Source organism: Ranitomeya imitator, chromosome 1 (genome assembly GCF_032444005.1).
Source record: "Ranitomeya imitator isolate aRanImi1 chromosome 1, aRanImi1.pri, whole genome shotgun sequence".
Lineage (NCBI taxonomy): Eukaryota > Metazoa > Chordata > Amphibia > Anura > Dendrobatidae > Ranitomeya > Ranitomeya imitator.
The window spans coordinates 440,156,901-440,169,893 of NC_091282.1; positions in this window are offsets into that span (position 1 = coordinate 440,156,901).

Consider the following 12,993-nt stretch of genomic DNA (forward strand, 5'->3'; position numbering starts at 1 on the left):
ATAGGGAGCGTTAGGAGCAATCCATGGCTATTTCTAGTGTGTGTGATAGAATTAGGGATTGCGGTCAGCAGAGTTCCCACGTCTCAGAGCTCGTCCTATATTATCAGTAACTATCAGGTCATTCCATGTGCTCTTAACCACCAGGTCCATTATTGTCCTGACCACCAGGTCATAACATCCTGCACAGCTAAATACCCCAGTCAGAATTGCAATTAGCAGAAACACCTGTCCAAGACTGCTGCTCAGGAATAACTGCATTACCATCAACAACCACCGGAGGAAGCCCAAGAGCAGAATTCACAACAGGTTGCCTGTTGTTGAATAGATTGTCAGAAGCCTATTAAACAGTTTTTATTCTGTGGAAATTTATGCCACTTTAGTGGTGTGTGACAATAATTTTTTAAATTGTGGAGACTCCAAGTTTGGTCTCCATCTGTTGGGTTGTCTGTAGTGGAAGGTGTGTCACAGGGCCATTATACTGTTTCTACTCTGTGGAAATTTCTGTCAGAAGTCAGGAGCTAGAGGAGAGCAGCGATTGGGCTCCCTCTAAGCTGAAGCATAGAAACCGGGCACCGGGAGCCGAGGCTGTGTGGAACTACATGTCCCATGGCAGAACCGGAAGGGCAGGAAATTGAAGTGACTTGCCCACATTACACCCTGAGGTACAGCAACATCCAGAGCCCGGAGTCATCATGGATAGAGACCTCAATGAAACGGCTTGCGTTGTCTACCATTCAGGAACTGTCCCAGGACAGGAGTAAGAGAGGACCTTGAAGGAAGCCATAGGCAGCAAGGGACTATTATTTAGCGCATAGTGGAAGGCTCCCAATCTGACCTGGCAAAGGGAATTCTACTAGTTTTCAGGCTGCCTGGACTCCACTGTCACCTGTTGCTGGTACCCTGGACTGTGGCTATCTACCATCAGTAAGCCAGGTAAAGAGACTGCAACCCTGTGTCCTCCATTTATTTTCTGGCACCACACCATCCTTACCAACCACACTGGGATCTCTGGGGACCCAGCTTCACCTGTGGGAAGCCATACCATCCCTGCTGCCATAAAATCACCCCAGAGGACCCCATTAAGCAGCTTCAATCACCCTTGACAGAGTACCACAGGTGTCGTCACAAACTTTTATTATTTCACAAACCCCTTTAAAGACATTCCCTTTCACTTGGGTGCCCAGGGCCAAGGACTGGCTCACTGCCGCCGTGACACATACCTTTAAGTGCCGGACCCGGTACCGAGTACCCCACGGCCATGGTGGGCATTACATATGTCGCACAAAATAGTTAATAAATAACATTTCCCACATATCTAATTTACATCAGCACAATTTTGGAAGCAAATTTTTTTGTTAGGAGGTTATAAGGGTTAAACGTTGACCAGCGATTTCTCATTTTTACAACAAAATTTACAAAACCATTTTTTTAGGGACCACATTACATTTGATATCACTGTGAGGGGTGTACATGACAGAAAATACCCAAAAGTGACACCAGACTAAAAACTGCACACCTCAAGGTACTCAAAATCACATTCAAGAAGTTAATTAACCCTAGATGATAGCCAGACCTTATATTCAGGACAAAATGGAGTTGAGTCCCGACGTTTCTAATCTGCAATCCGCATGTCTTTTCATCCTTTTGGAGGATTTTACCAAAGACGCTTTGGTGTCCTCCCAGATCTTAGAAAAGTTCCTGACAAGTGAATTGGCAGCTGGAATATCAGAGGTGACAGCCTCAGGGAACGGCACTTTGGGGTTCTGACCGTAGACCACAAAAAACGGAGATTTGGCTGAAGTCTTACTCACGTGGTTATTGTAAGAGAATTCGGCCCAAGGTAGGAGTAAAGCCCAGTCACTGTGATGAGCATTAAAAAAATGCCAGAGAAAATTAGTCAGGATTTGATTGACTCGTTTCACTTGGCAGCACAGGTGCAAAATACGGAAAACAACCACTTACTAACCCACCAAATATCCGTGGGTTGGTTGCTTAGGCCGATATTCCACTTGCAACTGTTATGCAAGAAATGAGTCACTCACCTCAATACCCGGCAGTGACGCTGGCGGTTCAGACCAGAGCATTGAGCTGCATAGAAATACATGAAATACTCTGGTCCTGAATGGCAGCGGCAGTGCCGGATATTGAGGCAAGAGACTCGCACGAGTTTCTTGCATTGCAGTTGCAAGTGGGACACCGGCCTAAGCAACCAATCCACAGACGTTTGGTGGTTAGTAAGTGGTTGTTTTCAGTATTTTGCACCTGTGCTGTACCTGTCTTTATCATGGGGTACCTGCTGCATCCCATTTGTGCCTTAGTGGAACTAAAAATGTTAAAGAGTACCTGACAGCTGATATATGCTGCCTGATCTATGCACATCCTCTTCAAGATAGTGGGTGTGGAGAAGCTGTTGGGGACAACCACTAGCCTACAGCACGGCTAGGTCCCTGGAATATAGTTTACTGAAACCATCAGTGTTTCAGAATTAGGCCGGAGTCGCACTACAGTGAGATATGGCCGAGTCTCGCAGGTTAAAATCAAGCTCTGGCACCGGCACTCCGGAGCGGAGCGTGCAGCTCCATGTATTGCTGTGCGGCCGCACGCTCCGCTCTGGAGTGCCGGTGCCAGAGTTTGGTTTTAACCTGCGAGACTCGACCGTATCTCGCTGTGTGTGATCCTGGCCTTAAACATACGGTATATGGCTGAAATCATGCTGCTAGTATCTGATACGTGCTGCCTGTGGATCGGACAGCATGTATCAGCTTTCAGATTCTATTTAAAAAGTGTAAAATGATTGAAACTTGTTTATGGTAATAGAGAACATGAACATTTAAATTGTTCCCTTTTCTAATTTATTTTGATAAAAAAATCTACAAAATAATAAAAAATCACGTAATTTGTTATGCTGCATCTGTCAAAGTCCAAACTTTATTTTACCCAGTTAATGGAGTGGGAAAAAAGACAGATTTGCTGTTTTCTTTATAGTACAAACTACAGCTATCCCAGCAAATAAGAAGCTCCCACACAGCTTTAGGCCGGTTTCACATGTCAGTGGCTCCGGTACAGGTAGTGACAGTTTTCTCACGTACCGGAGACACTGACACACGTAGACCCATTCAAATGAATGGGTCTATGCACATGTCTCCGTGTTTTCACGGACCGTGTGTCCATGTTGAAAACACGGAGACATGTCCGCTTTTCTCCGCAGCACGGTCTGCAAAGCGTCCCGCACACATGCACACGGAGAACAGTGTGCACTCTCCTCTGTGTGCACGTACCGCCACAGGAGAAACAGCGCTACAGTTAAGCACTGTCCCCTGCATGTGGTGCTGAAGCCGGCATTCATCCCTTCTGTCCTGCTCGGCTGAAAGCAGCGCTTGCAGGAGAGAAGGAATGAAAAATCTTTTTTGTTAAAAATAAAGTTTGCGGTCATCAACCACCTCCGACCCCTCCCCACCCCCCGCGCGCCCGCCCGCTAGCAGAGAAATACTCACCCAGCTCCCGCGATGCCTCCTCTCAGCGTTGGCAGCTTGTACTGTGTGAGCGGTCACGTGATACCGCTCATTACAGTGATGAATATGTGGCTCAACCCCTATGGGAGGTGGGAATTGCAGTGCACTCGAGTGATAGCCAAGTGCAGTGCGGTGTTTCACATACACCCATAGACTTGTATGGATGAGTGCTACCCGAATTCAGCATGCAGTTGCAGCATGCTGCGATTAGAAGGCAGTGAGAAGGAGTGGGCTCCCTCTGCCCTCCGATCGCACCCCCACGATGTCATCAAGGAAGCACGATCGTTGCTATGGCCACCCAATGTCGCCATGACGACATCGGGGCCACCAGGCTCTAGCAACAAATTAATGTCATGCACAGTGAATGGTCTGGTCTAACTAACTTATGTTAGTGCAGCACTGACAGTTATAAACCATTGCAATGCTCCTGCATTGCAATGGTTTATAACAGGGAAAAGACCTGTAAATGTGAGAGACCCATAGTGGGACTGAGCAAAAATGAAAAAAAAAAAAAGTAAAAAAAAAAAAATTGTAGAAATATTTAAATTAAAAAAATCAGCAATTCATAACAATAAAAAAAAATTATACCAATAAATTTAAATTTTTATGTAAAAATAAAAGCACACATGTTTCGTAAAACTGTCGCTCTAGTTAACCTCTGCAGTGAAGACCGTAAAAAAAAAAAACAGGGCGAAAAATGCTTTTTCATCATACTGCCAAACAAAAAGTGGAATAAAATGTGATCAAAAAGACAAATGTAATTAAAATGGTATCACTTAAAACGTCATCTTGTCCCTCAAAAAACAAGCCATGACACAGCTTTATCAGCGGAAAAATGAAAACGTAATAGCTCTCAGAATAAAGCAATGCAAAAATAATATTTTTTCTACAGTTATTATTGTGTAATAGCACCAAAACATAAAAAATATAAATGTGGTATAACTTTAATCGCACTGACCCAAAGAATAAAGTTGCCTTATCAATTTTACCACAAGCAGAATGGTATAAAAAAAAATCCTGAATTGATGTTTTTTGTTCATTTTGCCCCTCAAAAATTGGAATAGAAAGGAATCTAAAAAATCATGTATGATACCAATAAAAGCGTCAACTTGTTCCCAAAAAACAAGCCCTCACATAACTCTGTCGGCAGAAATATGAAAAATTATAGCGTTTTTAGTGTGTGACAGCAGCCATGCAAAAAACTATATAAATCTATATTGCTGTAATCGCACCAACCTCAAGACGAAAGTAGTCTAATCACTTATTCCGAATGAGAAATGTCGTAAAAAATAAATAAAACCAATTCTTCTCCTGCTGTTAATTTTTTATTCTATCTCCCAAAGATTGCAGTAAGGCTTGGCTCACATTTGTCCTGCGCTCTATGTTGAGTGTGTACACCGAGGTTTCCGTGTAAATCGCTGAAATGCGTAACTCAGACGGGAACCCTCAGCAGAAGATTCAATATAATGAATCTGATGGAGACACCATGTACACTGTCTGGCCTGTGATCCAGTGGTGTCCATCTCTTTAGGCGTGCATAAAAGCGTGGTCCGACACAGTTTTGAGCATTTCTGAAACAAAGAAAACCGCTGATCAGAGGGCAGATGGCAGTGTCCACAGTGTCACCATCTTCCTCATTATAGGGAATCTCCTGCTGGGGGTTCCGTTTGAGTCATTATAGTGAATGGATACCTTGGGGGTTTCATCTGATTCACACCACTTGGAGATTTAAATGAAAACCCCAATGTAAGTGCTCATCGTAGAGCAAAGGATAAATGTGATCACAAATGTTATGTAAAATGTTCTCAACCAAAGCTTCAAATTAATCCACAAAAAAGCAAGTCTCCACTCGGGTCTGTCATCTGTTAATGGAAATATAGTAGGCTTCTATGTTACTGGAAGTAGAAAATGCTCTGGAAAAGCTAAATGTCTCCTTGTCCCTCCCAAACATTAAGTAAATTCTGCACACCAAAGTCCAAATGCCCCCTCCCTATTGAGCCCCAGTGTGCCTAAATAACTTTTAGCATCCACATTTGGCATTTCTGTAGTGATGAGTAGGGTTGAGCGAAACGGGTCGGCAATTTTCAGAAGTCGCCGACTTTTGGCAAAGTCGGGTTTCATGAAACCCGACCCGACCCCTGTGTGGGGTCGGCCATGAAGTCGGCGATCTTCTGAATCTGGAATCGGAATTCCAATACCGATTCCCGATATGTTTAAGATATCGGGAATTGGTATCGGAATTCAGATTTAAGTGTAAAATAAAGAATTAAAATAAAAAACATCGCCATACTTACCCTCTGACGCGCCCTGGTACTAACCGGGAACCTTCCTTCCTTCGAATCAGCCTTCCAGGACCTTTGCGGTGACGTCGTGGTGACGTCGCGGCTTGTGATTGGTCGCGCGGCCGCCCATGTGACCGCTCGCGCGACCAATCACAAGCCGCGACGTCACCGCGACGTCACCGAAGGTCCTGGAAGGGCTGATTCTTAGGAAGGAAGGCTGCCGGAAAGAAGCAGGGCGCATCCGAGGGTGAGTATATTCCTATTAGGCCGCGCGACCAATCACAAGCCGCGACGTCACCGCGACGTCACCGCAAGGTCCTGGAAGGCTGATTCGAAGGAAGGAAGGTTCCCGGTTAGTACCAGGGCGCGTCAGAGGGTAAGTATTGCGATATTTTTTATTTTAATTCTTTATTTTACACTTAAATATGGATCCCAGGGCCTGAAGGAGAGTTTCCGCTCCTTCAGACCCTGGGAACCATTGGAAACCCAATGCACTGCATTGGGTTTCGAGTTTCGGCCGACCCCGACCCCGACTTTTTTATAGGATCGGCCGAATTCACTCGACCCGACTTTTGAAAAAGTCGGGTTTCGTGAAACCCGACCCGATCCTATAAAAGTAAAGGTCGCTCAACCCTAGTGATGAGAGCTAGCCTAATTTACAGGTGCGTGCCTCCAGAAGCACAAGTTGAGGGCTACAACATACAATTATTAGGTTCTGTAGAAGGACGTAGATCTGGGTATTTATTATGATGGAATATAGGCTGAACTGGATGGACAAATGTCTTTTTTCGGCCTTACTAACTATGTTACTATGTTACTATGTTACAACGTACTGGTGACTACAACATACTGGGTACTACAATGGCAGTTTGCAATTTTTACTCAGCAACATCCACTGTTGCTTGTTTCTGGAAAACACCCATGAAGTAAAAATCGTCACTACACCTGTAGATAAATTCCCAAAGGAGTATAATTTCCAAAATGGGGTCACTTGAGGGAGGATTCTGCTTTTCTAGCAATTACGGGCTCTGTATATGGAGTCAGCAAACTATTCCAGGCCAATAGCGCTCCGTCCCTCCCAAGTCTTGCCGTATGGCTAAGCACTACCGTACAGTCTCAAATGGGGTATTTCTACATTCAGCAGAAATTGTGGGATAAGTTTTGCTTTTAGTTTTACCCATTTCTCCTTTGTGAAAATGCAAAATCTAAAAATTTAACTATTTTTTTCTGCTCAATGGTATAAAATCATGTGACACACCTGTGGTGTCGTTATGATCACTGTACCCCTAGATAAATTGATTGACAGATGTACTTTGTAAAATGAGGCCACTTATGGGGGTTTCTGCAGTTCTGGGACCTCAGTGCCATGGCACACACAAACCATAACAGTAAAATCTGCACTGTAATATGGCACTCCTTCCCTTCTGACCTTTGTACTGTGCCTGAAAAGTATTTCTTGTTTACATTTAAGGTATTGGCACAGTCAGGAGAAATTTTTATAAGAAACTGAGATTCATTTTTCCCTATTAGCACACAGAAAAATTAAAAACTTGGGGCTAAAACAACATTTTAGTGGTAAAATTCTTTCTTCACCACCAAATGGTATAAAATTCTGTGAGGCACATGTGCTGTCAATATACTTATAGATGAATTTATTGAGGGTGTAGTTTTCAAAATGGGGTCCCTTATGGGGCGTTTCTGCTGTTATGGCATGTAACATGGCACCCTCAAACCATTCCAGCAAAATCTGAACTCTAATATGACGTGTCTTCCCTTTGGAGCTTTGAACTGTAACTCAGTCAGTAGTAGTTTTTGACCAGGGTATTGGAGAAATTTCACAACAAATTTTGGGGACCATTTTCTCCTGTTATTCTTGTGAAAATGAAAAAAAAATTAAGCTAAAACTCTTTTAATTTTCACAGATTAATGTTGCAAAATTATGTGAAGCAAGATATGTCACGAAAAAGCAATCTCAGAATCAGTGAGATCTATTGAAGCGTTCCAGAGTGACACTGGTCAGAATTGTAAAATTTGGTCTGGTCATGAAGGAGAAAGCTGGCTTTGGGATGTAAACTGGTTAAAGAGGTTGGCCACTACTTTTTGTACTTTTTGAACAATATGTGATCTTTGGCGTGTGTCAGCCTCCACCCAAGCTGCTCAGCTGTTGCTGGCAGTGGCCAGAAGTTCTCGTATACTGCCAGAACACAGTAGCTGGGTCATTCTATGTAGACCACTGATAGGTACACATATCTTTAGTGGCACATACAGTTACATCCATATATATTTGGACAGAGACAACATTTTTCTAATTTTGGTTATAGACATTACCAAAATGAATTTTAAACAAAACAATTCAGATGCAGTTGAAGTTCAGACTTTCAGCTTTCATTTGAGGGTATCCACATTAAAATTGGATGAAGGGTTTAGGAGTTTCAGATCCTTAACATGTGCCACCCTGTTTTTAAAGGGACCAAAAGTAATTGGACAGATTCAATAATTTTAAATAAAATGTTCATTTTCAGTACTTGGTTAAAAACCCTTTGTTGGCAATGACTGCCTGAAGTCTTGAACTCATGGACATCACCAGACGCTGTTTCCTCCGTTTTGATGCTCTGCCAGGCCTTCACTGCGGTGGTTTTCAGTTGCTGTTTGTTTGTGGGCCTTTCTGTCTGAAGTTTAGTATTTAACAAGTGAAATGCATGCTCAATTGGGTTGAGATCAGGTGTCTGACTTGGCCATTCAAGAATATTCCACTTCTTTGCTTTAATAAACTCCTGAGTTGCTTTGGCTTTATGTTTTGGGCCATTGTCCATCTGTAGTATGAAACGACGACCAATCAGTTTTGCTGCACTTGGCTGGATCTGAGCACACAGTATGTCTCTGAATACCTCAGAATTCATTCGGCTGATTCTGTCCTGTGTCACATCATCAATAAACACTAGTGTCCCAGTGGCACTGGCAGCCATGCATGCCCAAGCCATCACACTGCTTCCGCCATGTTTTATAGATGATGTGGTATGCTTTGGATCATGAGCTGTACCATGCCTTTGCCATACTTTTCTCTTTCCATCATTCTGGTAGAGGTTGATCTTGGTTTCATCTGTCCAAAGAATGTTCTTCCAGAACTGTGCTGGCTTGTTTTGATGTTTTTTAGCAAAGTCCAGTCTAGCCTTTTTATTCTTGATGCTTATGAGTGGCTTGCACTGTGCAGTGAACCCTCTGTATTTACTTTCATGCAGTCTTCTCTTTATGGTAGATTTGGATATTGATACACTGACCTCCTGGAGAGTGCTGTTCACTTGGTTGGCTGTTGTGAAGGGGTTTCTCTTCACCATGGAGATTATTCTGCGATCATCCACCACTGTTGTCTTCCGTGGGTCCCCACGTCTTTTTGCATTGATGAGTTCACCAGTGCTTTCTTTCTTTCTCAGGATGTACCAAACTGTAGATTTTGCCACTCCTAATATTGTAGCAATGTCTCAGATGGTTTTTTTCTGTTTTCGCAGCTTAAAGGGAACCTGTCACCTGAATTTGGTGGACCGGTTTTCGGTCATATGGGCGGCAATCTTGCCTTGCGCAGGCGTGTACTATGGAGGACATAGAATGAACTTCAATCCAATATTGCGGCCAGCATGCAGCCAGCGGGTAAGGAAAGGGTGAATCAAACACCCGAAAATTCCGCCCATATGACCGAAAACCGGTCCCGTCAAATTCAGGTGACAGGTTCCCTTTAAGGATGGCTTGTTTCACCTGCATGGAGAGCTCCTTTGACCACATGTTTACATCACAGCAAAACCTTCCAAATGCAAGCACCACTCCTCAAATCAACTCCAGGCCTTTTATCTGCTTAATTGAGAATGACATAACGAGGGGATTGCCCACACCTGTCCATGAAATTGCCTTGGAGTCAATTGACCAATTACTTTTAGTCCCTTTAAAAACAGGGTGGCACATGTTAAGGAGCTGAAACTCCTAAACCCTTCATCCAATTTTAATGTGGATACCCTCAAATCAAAGATGAAAGTCTGAACTTCAACTGCATCTGAATTGTTTTGTTTAAAATTCATTTTGGTAATGTCTATAACCAAAATTAGAAAAATGTTGTCTCTGTCCAAATATATATGGACGTAACTATACAGTATGTAGAATGGTAGCACCTGTAGAAATGGAGCTAGCAGCTCATCCACATACCTACTTATTCCCTCCATCAATGAGTTATTCACTGAAACAATTGGTCTCCCTGGAACAGGCCTGACACCCTAGTGCACTTTGTCAGGGCATAGAAGTTTGGTACTGTACAGTGAGGATTGAACATGAATTTAAGTTCATTCTCTGAAATTAAACAATCCTTGTTGGATCCCATTAACACGGTCTGTTATTCACCAAGACATATATCTGTGGGATCCCTGTTCAAAATCCCATAGGTTTTAGTGTCATCCAAGACATAAGCACATAATAGTTAGTATCCATCAGTACAATATTACTTCCTTTATCAGATTGTTTAATTTATAGGTTGTTGTTTTCTTGTAGTTTTTAAGAGCCTTTTGTTCTTCTTGATCAAGATTATACGTTTTTTAAGGTCTGTCTCAACCATATTGACAAAGGTATCAATTTTACTGTACTGGGAAATTGATGGAGTATTTTTGCTTTTTAACTTTAATGACGAGAATGGCGGAGAGATTGTGATATCTGAAGTCTCTGCACAAAGTTCCAATTCCTCTAGCGATCGAATTGTTTTTAATCAGAAGTGAGCAATCTCTAGCTTTTTTCTGATGAAATGTATGTAGGGCTAACTTACAAGCAAACAGATTCTTGGACCAAGTAAAAGAGTCAAATCGTGGAATAGTGAATAACATGACCCACTCAGGGAATAAGTAGACAGATTCAAAATCTGCATTTCATTTTGTTTTTTTTCATTCATTTTCATGTGGGATTCACACTCCCTAGAAAAGGAACTAGCAATGATGTTAATGTCATTGTAGGATTTGTTCCCATTGGAGGCATTACAGAAAGTGCTGGGGTGTAGGGAATATGTGTCATTTGTGGAGCCATTCATTTTCCAAAAAGAGACGGAATGGTCTGTTGGCTACGTTCCATTTTTTGTGCCATTTGTACAAATCATGAGGAGGACGAGGAGGATACTTCCGTAGAGAAACCCACATTTTTCACTGGGAAGGGATTGTCTACTATAGGTTTGGTCCATGCTTTAGAATAAGAGTTTTTACTCTGTTTCTAATTTCTTTTGGGGCCGCCCTTTCACTTGGTCCCTAGTGTGCTATCTATTGTTCCACTTAGAGAGCTATCAGATTCAGAGATATCTGTCTCTGATCTATCAGCATATTTAGAACTAGTATACATCTGAAGTCTACTTTTTTGTTGTTTGTATATTTGACCTGTTTCAAAGTCCTGTAAGTCTCTTTTAGATCTAATACTATCTAATAGACCTGACAGAATAACAAATCTGCAGGTCGTTGGGCAAATAGGAAATAGCGACCACAATATTGTACAGTTTCACTTGTCTTTCTCAAGGGGGACTTGTCAGGGAGTCACAAAACACTGAACTTTATGAAGGCAAAGTTTGATCAGCTTAGAGATGGCCTTAATCTGGTTGACTGGGACAAGGTACTCAGAAATACGAATACAGATAACAAATGGGAATTGGTTAAGAACATCCTAAATAGGCACTGTAAGCAGTTTATACCATGTGGTGTGGGAATAAAAAGACAAGAAATAGGAAAAACCCAATGTGGCTAAAAAAAGAAGTAAGAGGGGCAATTAACAGTAAAAAGAAAGCATTGAAACTACTAAAGCAGTATGACACTGCTGAAGCTCTAAAAAAAACTATAGGGTGACAAATACTTTATCTTAAAAACTAATTAAAGCTGCAAAAAGGAAACAGAGAAGCACATTGCTTAGGAGAGTAAAACTAATCCCAAACTGTTCTTCAACTATATCAATAGTAAAAGAATCATAAGTGAAAGTGTAGGCCCCTTAAAAAATTGTGAGGAAAGAATGGTTGTAGATGACAAAGTAAAAGCTAATATATTAAACACCTTCTTCTCCACGGTATTCACGGTGGAAAATGAAATGCTAGGTAAAATCCCAAGAAACAATGAAAACCCTATATTAAGGGTCACCAATCTAACCCAAGAAGAGGTGCAAAACAGGCTAAATAAGATGAAAATAGATAAATCTCCGGGTCCAGATGGCATACACCCACAAGTACTAAAAGAACTAGGTAATGTAATAGACAAACCATTATTTCTTATATTTAGGGACTCTATAGCAATGGGGTCTGTTCCATGGGACTGGCGCATAGCAAATGTGGTACCAATATTCAAAAAGGGCTCTAAAAGTGAACCTGGAAATTATAGGCCAAGTAAGTCTAACCTCTATTGTTGGTAAAATATTTGAAGGGTTTCTGAGGGATGTTATTCTGGATTATCTCAATGAGAATAACTGTTTAACTCCATATCAGCATGGGTTTAAGAGGAATCGCTCCTGTTAAACCAATCTAATTAGTTTTTACGAAGAGGTAACCTATAGACTGGACCAAGCTGTCATTGGATGTGGTATATCTTGATTTTTCCAAAGCATTTGATACCATACCACACAAGAGATTGGTACACAAAATGAGATTACTGGGTCTGGGGGAAAATGTGTGTAAATGGGTAAGTAACTGGCTTAGTGATAGAAAGTGGAAGGCGGTTATAAATGGTATATTCTCTAACTGGGTCGCTGTGACCAGTGGGGTACCGCAGGGGTCGGTGTTGGGACCTATTCTCTTCAACATATTTATTAACGATCTGGTAGAAGGTTTACACAGTAAAATATCAATATTTGCAGATGATACAAAACTATGTAAAACAGTCAATACCAAAGAAGATAGTATTCTGCTACAGATGGATCTGGATAAGTTGTAAAATTGGGCCGAAAGGTGGGAGATGCAGTTTAGCAATGATAAATGTAAGGTTATACACATGGGAACAAGGAATCATTACACACTGAACGGGAAACCACTGGGTAAATCTGACATGGAGAAGGACTTGGGGATCCTGGTTAATGATAAACTTACCTGGAGCAGCCAGTGCCAGGCAGCGGCTGCCAAAGCAAACAGGATCATGGGGTGCCTTAAAAGAGGTCTGGATACACATGATGAGAGCATTATACTGCCTCTGTACAAATCTCTGGTTAGACCG